Source organism: Macrobrachium rosenbergii, chromosome 32 (assembly GCF_040412425.1).
Source record: "Macrobrachium rosenbergii isolate ZJJX-2024 chromosome 32, ASM4041242v1, whole genome shotgun sequence".
In the NCBI taxonomy this organism is placed as follows: domain Eukaryota; kingdom Metazoa; phylum Arthropoda; class Malacostraca; order Decapoda; family Palaemonidae; genus Macrobrachium; species Macrobrachium rosenbergii.
The window spans coordinates 8,446,865-8,463,696 of NC_089772.1; the positions used below are offsets into that span (position 1 = coordinate 8,446,865).

Consider the following 16,832-nt stretch of genomic DNA (forward strand, 5'->3'; position numbering starts at 1 on the left):
ATTTTCATAATCGACTGAGTTCCCCCTAAACCTTGAATAGTTCGGTGTTAAACTTGTCAAAAGTCAGTTGGGATAATAGGATTATTTCGAAAGAAATAACCTTGTCATGACGGTGATATGAGTAAAAAAAAAAAAAGAACAAGAATAGGGAGAAAAAACTCATACGTGACACTTGTGTATCTTAGAACCTTTGGGATGAGCTCACCCCATTGTGAAAGATAAAACAGTTTACAGGAGAGTTGTTATAACAAAGGGGTTTTGCGTTTTCTCTTTTTCCATTTTTCGTTATGAAGACTGTGCGTCAGCTGTGAAATGTTATTTGTTTTATGATAGTTATTTCCTTAAATACTATTTTTTATATCAAGAAATGGGAATTTTAAAGTTGTTAACTAAGAACTGAAGTTAGACATTCACAAATAAAGTAAGCGGAAACATGTTATGCATTGTGTTTTGTAGCATACGTCTGCAAGACACGTCACCGGGTCCTCATGATTATGTGTGTTCAAACTCGGCCTGGTACTTCGGCTAGGGACTAGAATTTAAATGAGGACATTTCTCACTAGGAGGGGTTCCTTCGCCGGTCAGTGCCGATTCCATGTGTATAGGCGTATTAGATACACGTTTCAGCAAAGAAGGGTGCGTGCACCGTACTTCCCTTCAGGAAACCAGAAGCCTACCCGCCATGACAGTCGAGTATGGCGTGCAGATTAGGTCAATAAAGAAGTTTGGGGTGTGAATTACACAGCCTTGTTGGGAGTCTGCATTCTCTGAAAGCTTTTACTGTTATCCTTAATGTGCGAAAATTAAACAGGACAAGTTGAAATGGCATTTCCATGAGAGGTGAAGTTTCGCAGAACATAAGTAATGAAAAAAAAAAAAAAAAAAAATAGAATAAATAAAGGAAATAGGCATAAGTGAATTCACCTCCTTCTGAAGACGAGTGTTAAATCATTTGCTCAGCCATGGTTAGAAGTTTTCTTGGTGGCTAAGATGACCCTCAGTCTTGTGACTTTCGTATGGAGCTGGCCAGAGGGATTCTTTGAGCTCGCGTGAATACGGACAGGGGGGATATGTTCTGTCCACCGGAAAGGCGTTCAGTTTTGGCCATGCTTCCTCATTTTGCCCTTTTTCTCTTATATATGTGTATGTATATATATGTGTGTGTATGTATGTATGTATATGGGGAGAGAGAGGGAGCAATTCAGGTACATTTACAGCCCTTGTTCATACGGCCTACTTGGATTTCCTGCAGCCAGATCTCTGAATTTTATAGACCTGTTTTCTCTCTCTCTCTCTCTCTCTCTCTCTCTCTCTCTCTCTCTCTCTCTCTCTCTCTCTCTCCTCTTGCTTTCAGCATCTTTTAACTTTTTTATTTTTTATTTTACTTTGAGTCATTCTTGCGTCCGAATTTGAGTTGCTAATTTTTTATAACATAAGAGGAAAATAAATGAACTGTTATTAAGATTTAATGGTGAAAACGTGTTGTCACTTCGTTGTTGCCCATTTCTTTACTTGTATTTTCTTTTTAATTAACGGAACCTTTTATTCTCACTTTAATATTTCATGCCTTCTCTTTCGCTTTATCCTGTTGTTCAGGTGGCCCCAGCTACTGGTAACAAATGATAGGATTTTTGGAGTGATTAGAATATGACTTCTGAGGGCGGGCTGCCCAGCCATGTTTCAGATGTTCCCAGTCTGTGACATCGAAACCCAAAGCAACATTGCAACACATCCTAATAAAAAAAAATCCTAAGTATTTTTGCGAAGAAATGCTTGCAGGAGGTTTTGTTGTGTCGCAACGAGTAACGTCTCGTCTGAATTCTGACACCTAGCAGTTTTTGCCTGAAGGAACTATTACTTACCACGGTTTGAATGTAGGCGGAGGAATGCGCTCTCTATGGCTTTCTGTTCGTGTTTTCATGGGAGCTTCGTCGTTACCTCCAGCATTCTCATCTTTTATCGTCGCTTGCTGCTTCTTCCGTGACTTGTCACGCTTCCTTATAGGCTTGGCCAAGGTCTATACTAGACCCTGGTCTTGGCGTTCCTATTTCCCTGGACCCTCCCAACCCCTTTGATACTGACACCACCACCACCACCCCGAAGTTAAGATACTATTTCGCTTGAGAAAGGGCCTAACATTCTCTCTCTCTCTCTCTCTCTCTCTCTCTCTCTCTCTCTCTCTCTCACTCAGTTTTCCCCGGGTACGATTATTGTATCGTTTGAACTCACACTTTTTAGTTGATCGAAGTCTGTGATTTCAAGGGAGATTTATGTAGTTTTTTCATTCAAATTTGCATTGTTTTGTTAATTTCCAAGCTAACAATGGATTTTGGATGGCGGTCTGTTTTTGTTTCAAGGGTGAGAATTAAAGAAAGGCATGCGTTTGTATTTGCACATGCTTTTATTTTAAGTTGACTTCTGCGTCTCTCTGTTTGTGTCAAAACTTGTAACTCAATTTCCGACCCGTTCCCTTCGTCCGATGATCTTGAAATTTTGCATGGTTACTCAGTCCCGCTGACAATAACACCTTATACATGATCAGTAGGTCAGCAGTGACCTCTAGTGACCCTACTGTGACCTTTCCGAATATGTTAGGATTTGTATGAAATTCTTCGGGTTTTTCATACCTTCTTTGACTAGGTAGAATAAGTTAATAACTCTGCGGATTTTATTGCGTTTTAATAAAAGCGTGTTTAATTCTTTTTATACTCTGTGTAGTGTGTTACTGTGACAACAAGCGAGAGAACACACACACACACACACACACACCTTTTAAAATCCGAGAGGAGTTGGGAGAGAGCTGTCCAGAACCTTCCGAAGGCCCATTGCCATTAGATGTGCGGACAGTTCTCGAGTCCCTCGTACAGTTTTTATCAGTCGAAACTGTGTTTTGGTTTCGTATTTTGACGGATTGACTTTTGTGTGTGTGTGTCATAAGAAATTTGGGCGAAGTCAGAATTAGTGTGTTGAGATACGTGGTTGTGTCTTAAAGTACTGGTTTTTTTCCGTGTTTCTCCTTTCGTGAACTCGTCAATACTTCTACTACTCCGTACGCGAGCACGTGGAAGCGGTTTCTGAGAAGTCATCCACCGGACGGCCGTGAAACATCGACAGTGTCGACAAGGATCGATACTACGTGACGTAACACTCACCCTTTATATAGTTCGTATGGGGACGTCTTAAATAGTTGAGTAACTAACATGTTTAATGCCTGTTATCGAATACCTCTCGAAAACTTCGTCACTCTGTCTTTATAGTTAAGTATGATTTGAAAATTGCATCACTGGTAACGCGCATTAAAGAAAAGATTAAATGAACTAAGTATCCGGCAGTAGATTTGACTTGAAGTCAGGAACCAAATGAGTCTCTCGCAAATAGATATAGCAACATATGTTCACTTACCAGGTGGCTGATTAGACCAGTAATGGACTGTTTCTGCTCAGTATGGCCCCCACACCTAGCTATGACCAATTATTTAGGCTAGGAGATGTATGTACTACGTCATTTCTTGAAAAAAGAAGTTATCGCTATAAAATTCTAGACATTTACAGAATCGGAGGGTTGGGTTCCAAACCTACCACCACACCCTTGAATACTGGAAACCTTTCCATGTCAGTTTCACCCCATTTCTGTCCCGTAGGCGGTTAGTACTGTCAGTGCACCTTACGTGATGCGCTGTAAGCTCAACTTAACGGTGTCTGGAGCGTCCTTTTGGCCCTTAGCGGCACCCACTTTTTAACCTTGTATTGACCTCCATTCCTGCATCCTTTCTTCAGTATGCTGTCCAACCTCTCTAACTAAAATTTCATAGCGCGAGTGGGGCTTTCTCCAAGCTTCACTTTGAGGTCCATTTACTTCATCTCATTTGTTTGCTGTGCATCTTGCTGTCAAACCACTCCAACTCCCTCTTTTCGTAAAAATGGCGCTCGACAGCCTCAGCAGTTTGGTGAGTCAAATCAGATCAGATTAATCACAGCGACAGTCCTTGACCTGGTGTCAGATGTTCTCTAACTCATCCTACTCACTCCATCATTATCCAGCCGAGATTTCCGTATATTATTATTATTATTCGTACTCACGGGTCGCTTCAGTCTGACTCGATACGGCACCTTGTATTCTTCAGTCCTGAAGTGAGATCCAGCGACTTTGTTTTCAATAGGACAATCAGTAATTTCCCAGTCCACACAGGGGAGGTCCTCGACTATATAGGCAATCTTGCACCCCCCGGGGGTGAAAGTTCATCACATAATATAACTAATAATTCTCTCTCTCTCTCTCTCTCTCTCTCTCTCTCTCTCTCTCTCTCTCTCTCTCTCTCTCTCTCTCTCCAGATTCTATCTGTCGATTCAGGTTACGGTGTCCCTTCTTGATGTAATCAAGCCTTCCAAAGGCCTGTGTATACACCCACGCTCTTATCTGAAGTAGTCATCTCCTTAATTTTGTGTGTGCGCGCGCATGGGTATATGTAAACCTCCTTTTCGCTAAAAAGCAAGACATTCTGTGTGAAGCTTATTTCTCATTTCAGTGGTATACGTCTGAAATTGTTGTCCTTCTTTTATTTAAAAATATATATTCATCTATTTCTCAACCAACACCCATTCCTCTTTACATTGTGATGCACTTGATAGAGACTGAACACAGGTACTGTGTTTTCTCTACCGTCATGAATTTTTGGTAAATTTTTTATCTTTATTTATAGTTTTAATCAATTTTAGGTAAATTAATGTTTGATTTTAAGCGCTGAATGACCATAGTTGCCCCAGTGCTTGGCACGTGCGCCTAAAATCTATAAAACTATCAATCTGCCGTCATGAATTTCTTTGTGAAATCGAGGAAGAAACCAGAATCTCATCCCAGAAGACTTGTTGAGAACGGAAGATTATGACTATGGACGGAGACCACTCTGTTTGTATTCCAAGGCCTGAGGTCCGATTCACGGCCTGCCACCCATCAGTCAACCCAGCTGCGAGTGGTTACCGTCTTCACTAAATAGAGCGAAACTAGTAACAAGCCTTAAGCATTTTCATTTTTTCCACTGTTACTTTGCATCCTAACATACGTGTCCTGCAGTATCAAGAAACGCGTGTGTGTGTGTGTGTGTGTATATATATATATATATATATATATATATATATATATATTTATATATATATATATATATATATATATATATATATATATATATATATATATATATATATATATATATATATATATATATATATATATATATATATATATATATATATATATATATGAGTGTTAAATTTCTGACTCGCATCAGGGTCGAACCCAGGTCTTTCAATTGAAAGGCAAGGGCGCTGCCCACTAGGCCTTACAAGTCTGTGAGTCAGAAATATATTTCTGTTCCACACGTGATTGTGTGTTGATTATTTCTATATATATGTGTTTGTTTCTATGTATGTATGTATGTATGTATGTATATAAGCATGTATGTTAGTTTGTTTTCGATGAGATTCAATGGAGATTTAATCTGTAGCCCGCTAGCTTTCGTTATATCTAAACGAAGGTTGTGTTATTGAACGGGCGTGATGAGGCCTCATATACATTCCATTTAATCAATTATTATATTTTTGGGCGCCCCCTCCCCCCCCTCCCCCCATCCCCCTCCCCTAGAATTATGCGTTTCTCCTGGCAATTGGCTTGCAGGATATATTTTGGCTAAACTTAAATCTATCGAGTTCTCCTGACTGGCCGATTATTCAATTAGGTTTCAGTGGCGCCAGTGATGGGAATATTGGTATGCTGTGGTCGAGCAGAACCTTTGTTTGATTTGTACTCGACTTCTTTCCATAAAAGATTTTATTATGTATATATATATATATATATATATATATATATATATATATATATATATATATATATATATATATATATATATATATATATATATATATATATATATATACATATACACACACACCGTCGTCAGCCTTTGTAGAATTGGCCGCTGAGTATAAAATTGTCTTACATAATAGTAGGATCCAGTGGCAGCAAATGTACGCGATTGTCGACCTGCTGGGGAAGGCCCAGTGTCAGGGGGAATATTAAACTATTCATGATGGTCTTATGACCACTTTAACTCACTGGCCTTCACTTTGTCTTCATAGTCTGTTGGGCGATGAAAGTGAATTCTCGGGACTCGGGAATATTTAAAATGTGGATTTTTGAAATAAGTTTTAACTGCTGTCTGCTTGTGCGGTGTTAAAAATGTAGTAGTAATAAGTGTTAGGAGAACGATGGTTAGATATGAACAGTTTCAGGTATTTGAAATGAGGCCAGTAGGTATCATATTTCGGGAGACTCGTACTTATCTCCCATATAATCTGACACCCCATTTATTTCAGCTTTAATGAGCTAGCAACTAGAAAAAACGTGATTGTCGTTTTTTCCAGAGTGCTACCATTATTAGTGTTACAGTTTATTACATCTTAATTAATGAGGGGACGAACTTCGTAAACTTTTGTTACATCTTAGCGAGAGCACGAGATTCGTTCAATTTCCTTCTGGCCATTTGCCTTGCCTCTTACAATGGGACTTCTGGATTTTGCTCCCTGCTGTAAAACACTCAAGATCTTGTTCAGCCAAATCCATCGGTTCTTGGTGAAAGATATTTCTGCGTAAACATATCGGCATTTCATTTACAATGCTATTATAATACGAAAGAAAAACTTCCTCCTTCTTTGAACTTGCTGTAGCCCTTTGTTGGCCGAGTCGGTTGAGCTTTAGACCGTCATTCGATGGACCGGAGTTCAATTCCCGCCGCCGGCTGATGAAGAGTTAGAGGAATTTATTTCTGGTGATAGAAATTCATTTCTCGCTATAATGTGGTTCGGATTCCACAATAAGCTGTAGGTCCCGTTGCTAAGTAACCAATTGGTTCTTAGCCACGTAAAATAAGTCTAATCCTTCGGGCCAGCCCTAGGAGAGCTGTTAATCAGCTCAGTGGTCTGGTAAAACTAAGGTATACTTAACTTTTTTTGAACTTGCTGTTAGGACCATTGCCCATTATTTCGAAGTTGTTCGTAAACCAACTTGCAAAATTCTCTCTAAGATGATATTAGAAAATTCCTATTCTCTCTAGTAATTCAAGAATTCTCGCCCAGATTCGTTGCTGCTACTCTCATGAATTATATTGGACTTAGCATTCGCGTATTTTGTGTGTTAACCTGGTCGGCCTCATGTCTGTAGGAGATATAATACTGCTTTTCCACGATTCTCTTCTTTTGAATGCGTGTTGCCACGACCTGTCGTTTACTTCCAGAATGAAGGCAGGAAATTGTTACTTCGCTTCTGTGACTAACATCGCCACCATAATTTCATTATTTAATTTATTTTTACTCTGTTTTGACTTTCATCGTCATACCTTTGTTGTTAACTGTAAATTATGATCGCAGCCAAAATATCTGTCATATAGAAGTTCATATCATATTCACAAATCAAAGTTTCTCTGGATTCACTTAGAAGCACTGGTTCATTTAGCCTTCTGTGGTATACCCAAGGAAAGGAATTATTTTAGATTTATTTTCAGCCTGAAAGGAAATTTCCTACTTGAAGAAATAAAGGTCTGTAATGCTTTGAAAAACTATCGATATTTTTCAAGGGAAATGCGGATGTCTGTGATGCTGACGCGTACATGGATAGCAGAAGTTTCCTTTGTAAAATTACTTTTCTCGCAGAATGATTTGGAGCCTACAGCAGATACCTTTTCATGTCGAAGCTATTAGGAAAGCCGACAGCATTCATGTCATGATTCATGCAACGAAAGGAAATCTGTGTGCGTCACAGAATTTGTTATCAGGGCTTATGAAATCTAGCTATTTCATGAATTGCAGAATTCCTGGAATTTTGTCAGCACAGTATAATGAATACAGTCCAAATGTGCCTTTTTTCATTCTTAAGTTTTGTTTATTCTGTCATGTATCACGAATGAAGAGTTCTGATTGAAATGAGGCGATGTTTGTGTAATGGAAGAAGTAATTAGAACTCAGGCATGTAACGATGACGGGCATCTTAGGAGCGACCGACCCACCCAGAGACATGCCAGTGCCAATAATGATTAAAGGTCATTGCCAATCGAATCATGCTAGCGAGAGAGCGCGCGAAAGAGTGGAAGGCCTGGCTGCGTAGCGGGTCTTTCCACCAAGACTTAGAGGTTGCAGTCAATACTTGCAACACAAAGTGCGTTTACTCACCTAACGATTGGACAGCATGACGCAGACATATCGGAGCTCTCCATTCTAGGCGGAACTCGAAGGAAGAAGGGTGGGGCGCGTTGGCTGTTGTGGACTTGCGCCACCGGATTACTCATCCTTGTCTTTGGACGCACCGTTGCAGCTTCGTGGGATTCAGGAACGTTTGCATGAACGGGCAGCCCCGATTGCCTTTTTTTTATTTAATGAAAGCAAAGATTCTTTTTAAGTATTCTTCAGCATGATCTTATGCTTGAGTGCAATACGCAGTCTGTCTTATTAGTGTACTGAGAGTATGCATTTATGCTAGGTTGATTGCATATGGTTTATTTTGGACATAAAGCGAAGCTGATGTTATTTAAATGAATAAATGTTTGTGACGAGATGAGTTTTTGGATCGGATAATCGTCGAGACCTGGTAAGTTACGCAAGCAAAAATTTACATCTCGTTGGATAATGCTTTCCATATCTTACGTATGTAGGTGTGTGCCATCTGTCTTCATTCTTACCTAGGATATATGGAAGCTTAAAACTGCAACGGAAAAGCAATAATAATACGAATGGGACAGGTTTCATTAGAACATTTCATAGAGATCCTTCGAGTAGATTTGAATAGCTTGAGTCTCCTACCTTCACCAAAAATGCGTAAAGTTATGCAGTGATGTGCTTCGAAAGTGGTCATTTTCAAGGGGAAGAAATATATTCGTGTGGTCATTTTGTGATTTAGGAAGCATGGTTTTAGTTTTCTGTAAAAGAAAACTATTGTGCCGGCTTTGTTTGTCCGTCCGCACTTTCTTCTGTCCGCACTTTTTCTGTCCGCCCTCAGATCTAACAAACTGCTGAGGCTAGAGGGCTGCAAATTGGTGTGTTGATCATCCACTCTGCAATCATCAAACATACCAAATTGCTGCCCTCCAGCCTCAGTATTTTCTATTTTATGTAAGGCTAAAGTTAGCATAATTGTGCTTCTGGCACCACCGGTCGGTGGTTTAATTTTCATGGGCCGCGGCTCATACAGCATTATACCGAGACCGCCGAAATATAGATCTATTTTCGGTGGCCTTGATTATACGCTATAGCGGCTGTACAGAAAACTCGATTGCGCCGAAGACAATTCGGCGCAATTTTCACTTGTTTCTTTTTCGATTCATTCCATTATTTTGGTTTTTCGTTCAAGTGAAGGTTAGAAGGAAGGATGACTTAAATAATCAGTATTTTAAGATACATGCTCCTCGAGTTGGAACACCTTATCAATATCAGTTGGTATTATCCAGTTTGAACAATATAGTGCACGTTGTCTTTTTTGGCAAATTTAGATTTGTTGGACAATGGCCGCATGCAAAATATCATTTGTAACCTTCAAGACGCCTGTTACATTTGTCTTAACGAGTAATCGCTTATGATACCAAGTAATCGCTTATGATACCATTTAAGATACTGATTTATCAGCTCATGTCAGATCGGTGCTTGGCTGATCTACCTGTTGTTTACCTGCACTGTAAATAGGTTGTACGTGTAAACATAGCTTGAATCTACGCTCGTGTGTCGTGCGATTCTTTAATGGAAATATGTTGTCTTCGAAGGGCTGTTGAAAATATATATACGTATACTGTATATATGTATGTATATACATATACAATATATATATATATATATATATATATATATATATATATATATATATATATATATATATATATATATATATGACTGTGAAATATTTCCTGTTGAGGGAGACAGTTGTTCTCCGAAATACATAGCACTGACTCTCTACCTTTTGACGTTTTTATGGGCTTTTATAAGATATACATATACATATATATATATATATATATATATATATATATATATATATATATATATATATATATATATATATATATATATATATATATATATATATATATCAGGGTACTTTGCAAACCACAGCAGTAATGTGAGTAACCCGTTAATGTTTTTTTCTGGCGGTCTGCCGAAGAGGACGATTTCAAACCAATCTCAGTGACGGTGTTAACAGTCATCAGTCAGTGGTCTCCGATAATTCAGTAGAATTATGGAAGCCACACCGCTGACCCTGATTACTGTACTTTGTTAATCAGCTCAGTGGTCAGGTTAAACTAAGGTATACTTAACTTACTTTTTCTGTCAGCAGGCCTGCTGTAGGAGTGAGCGCGTATGAAAGAAGCTCAACGGGGAATTTCGTAACTGTCGTCGGTATGTGCGTTGCGAAGCTTCATTTGTGTGCTAGGGAGCGGCGGTGGGATGCTGGGTAGTCTCTTCATAGGGATTCTGGTCAGGTGCCTCCCATCATGGAGGAGGTGCTTCACTCTGAGAGACCGCTACACTCCTTTTTATTTCTGACCTCTGGCTTAATCTTTCGGATGCATCGATTCGTGCTCAGTGATATATGTGATGTTATTAATTTGGTTGATTGTGAAGAAATTGTATTATATACATTCAGTGTACAAATTAATTCAGCTTTTTTTTTTTGAGAGAGAGAGAGAGAGAGAGAGAGAGAGAGAGAGAGAGAGAGAGAGAGAGAGAGAGAGAGAGAGAGAGAGAGGACTTTATGGCCTACATAGAGCATAACCTACCTCAGTTAATCAGCCACGTTCGTGCGCTAACCAGCAATTTGCGTCTTAGCTGTTGCTATTTTTACTTATTGCCTAATTTTCATGACAGGTGACTGGATCATTGATAACAAATTTAAGCCATCAAAATGTCTTTCATTATGCATACATTTATTAGTCCACACACATTATATATATATATATATATATATATATATATATATATATATATATATATATATATATATATATATATATATATATATAAAACACCAGGTCATTTCTTCTAAAGGGGGATGGCTCACGAGAGAATGCAAAGATGGCAGTCACTGCCTCATTCATATTTCACGGCCGAATACGAGCTTGCATGAGCTCCCTGTCAGAAAACTTCCACAGTATCAGTCTCTCCATACACCCACACAGAGACTGGATGTGATTAAAAAAACAGCACTTCTTACGTGTATCTAATCAAATTCAGTGGTTTAATTCTCAAGTAGAATACTGGTAAGGTTTTCCTGTGGGCACTGACATTGGCTTAGATTGTGCCAGCCTGTTTTTGAATCGCTATGAATTCAGTTTTCTGTGTAAGAGCGCTACAATTAAGTACACGTTTGATCACTCTTTCTCAGTAGCAGCTCACAGTTTGAGACAGAATAAAAATAATACATATCCCAAAAATTATTGCACAACAGGGAAATGTTTCAAACCAGAAGTCAAGCACTTTTGGTCATCTAGATTGCAGTCACTGATAAAAAATGTGTCATGAGAGTAATTTGCAAATAAAGTTATGGAGTTATTATTTCAGAAATTGTTCGATTTAGCCACGTTTTCATGGCATATCAAAGTAGAATATTATGGAAACCAAGTGCCATGACTAAAAATTTTACAATAATACAGTATTACAATTAAAATAGATTCATATGGTGATTCAAGCTTATCGTGGTGCCGGACATTACTTTGCCATATGTTAGTTTGATATCTGTGTAACATTGGGCTTAAATTAGGCTAGATCGGTGTAAAATATCTTTATGATAAGATTGGAATACCAAGTCCCTTCAGTTACAATGTCCAAATCAGACCGCGGTCATCGCCTTGAATAGCCCAGTTTCTACGGGGCTTCTTCAAATATAACTTAGCGAATTAGGAACCAATTTTCTTATCAGAGACACAGAGTAGGAATACAGAATACAAATTCAGTATCATATATTCACTTGAGTCGTTTTATTGATTAAGAATACAAGCTGAAACATTTTCTTTGTTCCCCTTTGTTCCCTTGCTGTTATGTAACAGTCCATTTTACTTGCATATTAATATCCGTGGTCTTCGGGTCAGCCCTATAGGAGAGCTGTTAATCAGCTCAGTGGTCTGGTAAAACTAAGGTACACTTTTTTTCTTGGTCTTGGGAATTGGCAGTGCAAGGAGATTCCGTGTTTTCACATTCGCAACAAAAACAGTTCCTCGTTGGCCGAGTCGATGGAGTTCTCGGCTAGCACTCTGCTAGGTCCAAGTTCGAGTCTCCGGCCGGCCAATGAAGAATTGGAGGAATTTATTTCTGGTGATAGAAATTCATTTCTCGGTATAATATGGTTCGGATTCCACAATAAGCTGTAGGTCCCGTTGCTAGGAAACCAATTGGTTCTTAGCCACGTAAAATAAGTCTAATCCTTCGGGCCAGCCCTCTCTAGGAGAGCTGTTAATCAGCTCAGTGGTCTGGTTAAACTAAAGTTATACTTTTCTTTGCAACAAAAACTCGGGTGATGGCGATGAAGTTATTAATTTCCTTGCACTTGTTAAAGATGTTTTGATTCTAGATTATGTTTTGACTCTAGATTTTGTATGTGCACACTGTACACTAACACTCGTGCCTTTGTTTCATCTACTCAAAGGGTAAATCCCAGTGTCGCCTTTTTGACGCGTGCCGTGTTGTATAGTGCATTCCGCGTTGACGTGAAAGTGTTGAAAGAGGGTTTTGTCAGTTACGCCGACTTCTACAAGCAAAAGAACGAAATTATAAGTGATAAGGTGGTTCACGTTGAATGAAGATGGGTGAAAGAGAAAGTCACGTTTCTCATGACTGAATCAGGTCTCTCGTCATGAGAAAGTGAGAGAGCAGCTTTAAACTGATGTTGCTCACTTTTAAATCATTATTTGTTCTGTTTATAGGTTGACTCACACGGTTTTATGCTTGTATTTTTGTCTCATTATTGAAATATTAATATAAGTGGTTTTTATATTGAGTGACGGTAATGCTAATTCTTACATTACTGTTTTATGCATACATACATACATAATATATATATATATATATATATATATATATATATATATATATATATATATATATATATATATATATATATATATATATATATATATATATATATAATGTATAGTAGCACAGCTGAATATCGTGTAGTGTCTTGAGGTTTTAGAGACATAATTAATGCATACCTGTGTCTTTTCGATTAAAGTTAAAATTTTCCTGCGTATATTTTCTTTTTCCGGGAAGAAAATCAGTTGGTTTACTATAACTACATTGACTTTTTCTGTATATTGTGGATGGTTGGCTGTTTCGCTGCAGCTGATATAGTTTTGTTTTGCTTTCCTTTCAAAAATTTAGTTAGTGTAGCAGAGTGAATGCTTGCCGTCGATATGCAACATGGTTTCCGATATCGGAGAGTGGTCTGTGGTGCTAGCGCTGCGCACCGGTATTCTTTATGCGAATAGAGCACTATGAATGGTATCAAGTCTCTGCATCATTACAGGGTGAAGTAAAAAGAATATCGAAAGAGAAGGTTTTCTAATCATGGAATGATGCAATGATACTCGCTTCTTACACTGGCGAGGTCTGCAGAATTCAGAGCACGATAGAAGAGGGAGGGGATTTTCGAAGTTGAATGAAGAGTCCCAGAAGCAGTCTTGGCAGAGGTTTTTTTTTTTCTTTCTTTCTTTTTAGGTTTAATGTTACCATTTCCATTGCCTACTCTCCTCATTCAGGACAGAGAAAGCAAGGCACTGTGTTTTTACCCCCATCGCTCTCATGTATGACCGTTTTATCTTGCGCTCTTCTGTGGGACCCAACTGGCACCTTTCCTCCCCACCCCGTCTCCCCCTCACCGGGCGCACATGGACGGGAGCCCCAGCCCTCCGTCGTCTCAGTCACTCCGTGGTCGCTCTCTGTCTCCCGTCAGTGGCCAGTTGCTCGATACGCGGCGCTGCTGAAAGACGCTGGCTTCTCTGGGGGAAGCCCTGTGACGTTTCCATTTGTTTCGGTAGTCTGCTCTATGAAATGAAGTGCGCTTTTGAAATTTTTATTAAATGGTCCCGTGTGTTTGGTTTCTTGTGACGGATTGAGTGCCCACCATTTACGAGGCACAGTGGCCTACTGGTAAATTTTCAACGTGAACTACATTTTATGTACAGAAGCGTGCAAAGACGTAGTTGTGTGAGGTTTTAGTGACCATGCTATGAAAGTGCCCCTGAACTACAATATTACAACAGTTGAAGTTGCTTATTAATTTGTGTTACGTAACAGACGTTTAAGTCGAATTTACCAAGCAGAATACATTATTTAAGGAACCAAGTCTAATCATGGATAATTAAAAAACTCTTATCGCCTAGTTATAGAGACAACATCGAACTTAAATTAAGAATATTTACGTAGGAGATTCGTCTCCTGTACGTGACCACTTAGGAATTCCAATCCAGCTTATCCTGCCCAGGGATACTGAGCCTTCTGGAAGCACCACAAAGTTGACCCATTGGCACAGTGCCGACGCAAGCAAAATTCTCCCTGGTTTATTATACACACGAGTCGTGATATTGGTCGGTACTCAGTCGCGGGCGAAGTCCGCAGTCTTTTAGAAGTGAGAGAATTATATGTAGTACTGCGAATTTTGTATTGACTTTCTATATGTATGATTTAAATTTCTCACTTTCAATTTTAAATGCTGAACAAAGTAATATATTTCATTTTGATAGCAGTGTCTTCCTAATATAAGAGGGGTAATATAGATCGTTTACTCTCCTGAAGACGGTTCCAAGATATATTGGGAATGCCCTCTGGACAAAGGAAAGTTTTTGGTCTTTTAATTCATTGTGAGTTCATTTTGAAAATTCACTAGTGTATTGATGTCATGTACTTTTGTTATTCTTCACATCTCTGAAGTAATTTAATCATGAATCATTACTGTTAAGGTCAAGTAATGCTCTCTCTCTCTCTCTCTCTCTCTCTCTCTCTCTCTCTCTCTCTCTCTCTCTCTCTCTCTCTCTCTCTCTCTCTCTCGTTTTGTATACATACCGTAGAAAATTAAAGATTTCCATAAAAATAAGAATCCCTTGAAATTCTGCCGAGCGCGTGAGAAATGTCGAGAATTAGGACGATATGTTTAATGCACTTGCAGGTTTAGCAGAATAAAAGCAAAAGAAGAGTTTCTTTCACAGGTAATTATTTCATAAATTTGTGTTGTGAGAGGATCGTTGACAGTTGCAGCAATGACAAGCACCGGGCAAAACCCTTGAATTTTATGGGAGGTGGGTCCATTAACGATCACTGCAGTAGAAGCTGCATCTCTCTCTCTCTCTCTGAGAGAGAGAGAGGGGAGCCAGGAGAGAGAGAGAGAGAGAGAGAGAGAGAGAGAGAGGGGAGCCAGGAGTTAAACCATTCTACAGGTCTCTCTCTTTGTGCATTAGAATCGTTCCATTGCCGCAGCTTTCGAAATATTTACTGTCGGTAATTTTCGCTGAAAGTAATTTCAACCCAGAGTAATGAATATGAACGCATTTACTTAGAAGTTCTTGTTCATTTTTGTGTCCGATATCTCTACCATTTAAAGTAAATTCTCATTATTTTTGCGGTTCACTTATTGCGCATCATCTTTCTCCTCCTCCTCAGAACAGTGAACCTTTAGAACTGGCGTAATTGTTCCATCGAGGTCGAGGGACCTCATAGGAATCCTTCACTTACAATGATGTCCTTGCAGACTTGACAAAGATTTGCTGCTGTAATTATATAAAGCAAGTAGAAGAAAAAGATGCAAAGGGCGAACGTTGATTCATAAAAACCGTCTGCCGTGGTACCCATTAGTCATGCAGGGTCTGGCGAAGGAGACCCGAGGTAGTCAACTGAAGGAGTCCCTGTCATGAAGGAAGCCCCAACTGAAGGGAGCCCCTTGAGGTGTTGCGAGTAGGTCCTTCATTAACTCGGCGTATTAACAGGATACAAGATCCTCCTATGATAAAACCCAGAGAACATCAGAACTTCTGATGCATCTTCCCCGAGAGGATCAAACACAGATTTGTGTGTTTTCTGGACCGCGGATGTGTTTTGGTGGCACCGGTCAAACCTTACATTTCGGAGTGGCAGACAAGATGGACCACCCAGAGCCTGTACCTAACCCTGGTCTGAGAACAGAATGAGCAAGGAGAAGAGAGGGAGAGAGAGAGAGAGAGAGAGAGAGAGGGCCCTAATCTCAGAGGAAACTGTAGACTCGCTTCATAAGGAAGGCTGTATGAATTAAAGAGAGCATCAAGAGGGAATGAATTTTTGTGTTCGGTGAATTTGATCGAGTCTTGTTTTGGTGATTCGGTTCTCCGTAAGACTTCGATCACTGATTCTGGATGCGTTGATTTGCAGATCACCGCTGTTTACAAGGGAAATGGCAGATTCCTTAATTAATTGACAAATTGATAAGGTGTGGGAAAGTTGAAAGCGGCCTTGAGGAAAAGCAGTAAGTAGGATTGGAATGTAAGCGACCTTAGATAAGGGATGCGCACCGTGCACCACCCATAGTGCGTTTCCGCTGACGAGTCAGCGAGCCAGCTACAGAAAGTCTTTTGTCAATTTGTAGTTAGTGATTTTTTTTTCTTACAAGAATTTCGTTCTTTTTGATATATGGTTTTAGTCTTGATTCAGTGTTATTTACACGGGAGTTAATCCTTTCTGATTTTCATTAATTATTGTTAACAAATTGCTCAGTGCAAATGGAGATTGGAAGAGAAACTGAATTTTTTCCTTTTTTTTTTCAGAACAATGTTTTCATAACTCCAT

At 39.2% G+C, this 16,832-nt stretch overlaps 1 protein-coding gene across 18 annotated transcripts in view; it reads left to right on the top strand.

Annotated features, from left to right (window-relative positions):
* step (cytohesin steppke) overlaps nucleotides 1–16,832 on the top strand; it is a 596,835-nt gene that overhangs the window by 492,333 nt on the left and 87,670 nt on the right. The window contains exon 1 of one of the 18 annotated variants that reach the window (XM_067132798.1): nucleotides 13,939–14,077. The exons of 15 other annotated variants lie outside the window; for them this stretch is intronic. The gene's annotated coding sequence lies outside the window, so the exon portion shown is untranslated. Of the gene's footprint in view, nucleotides 1–13,938; nucleotides 14,172–16,832 lie in introns of those variants that run through there. 2 more of the 18 variants (XM_067132797.1, XM_067132800.1) reach the window with 2 other exon arrangements.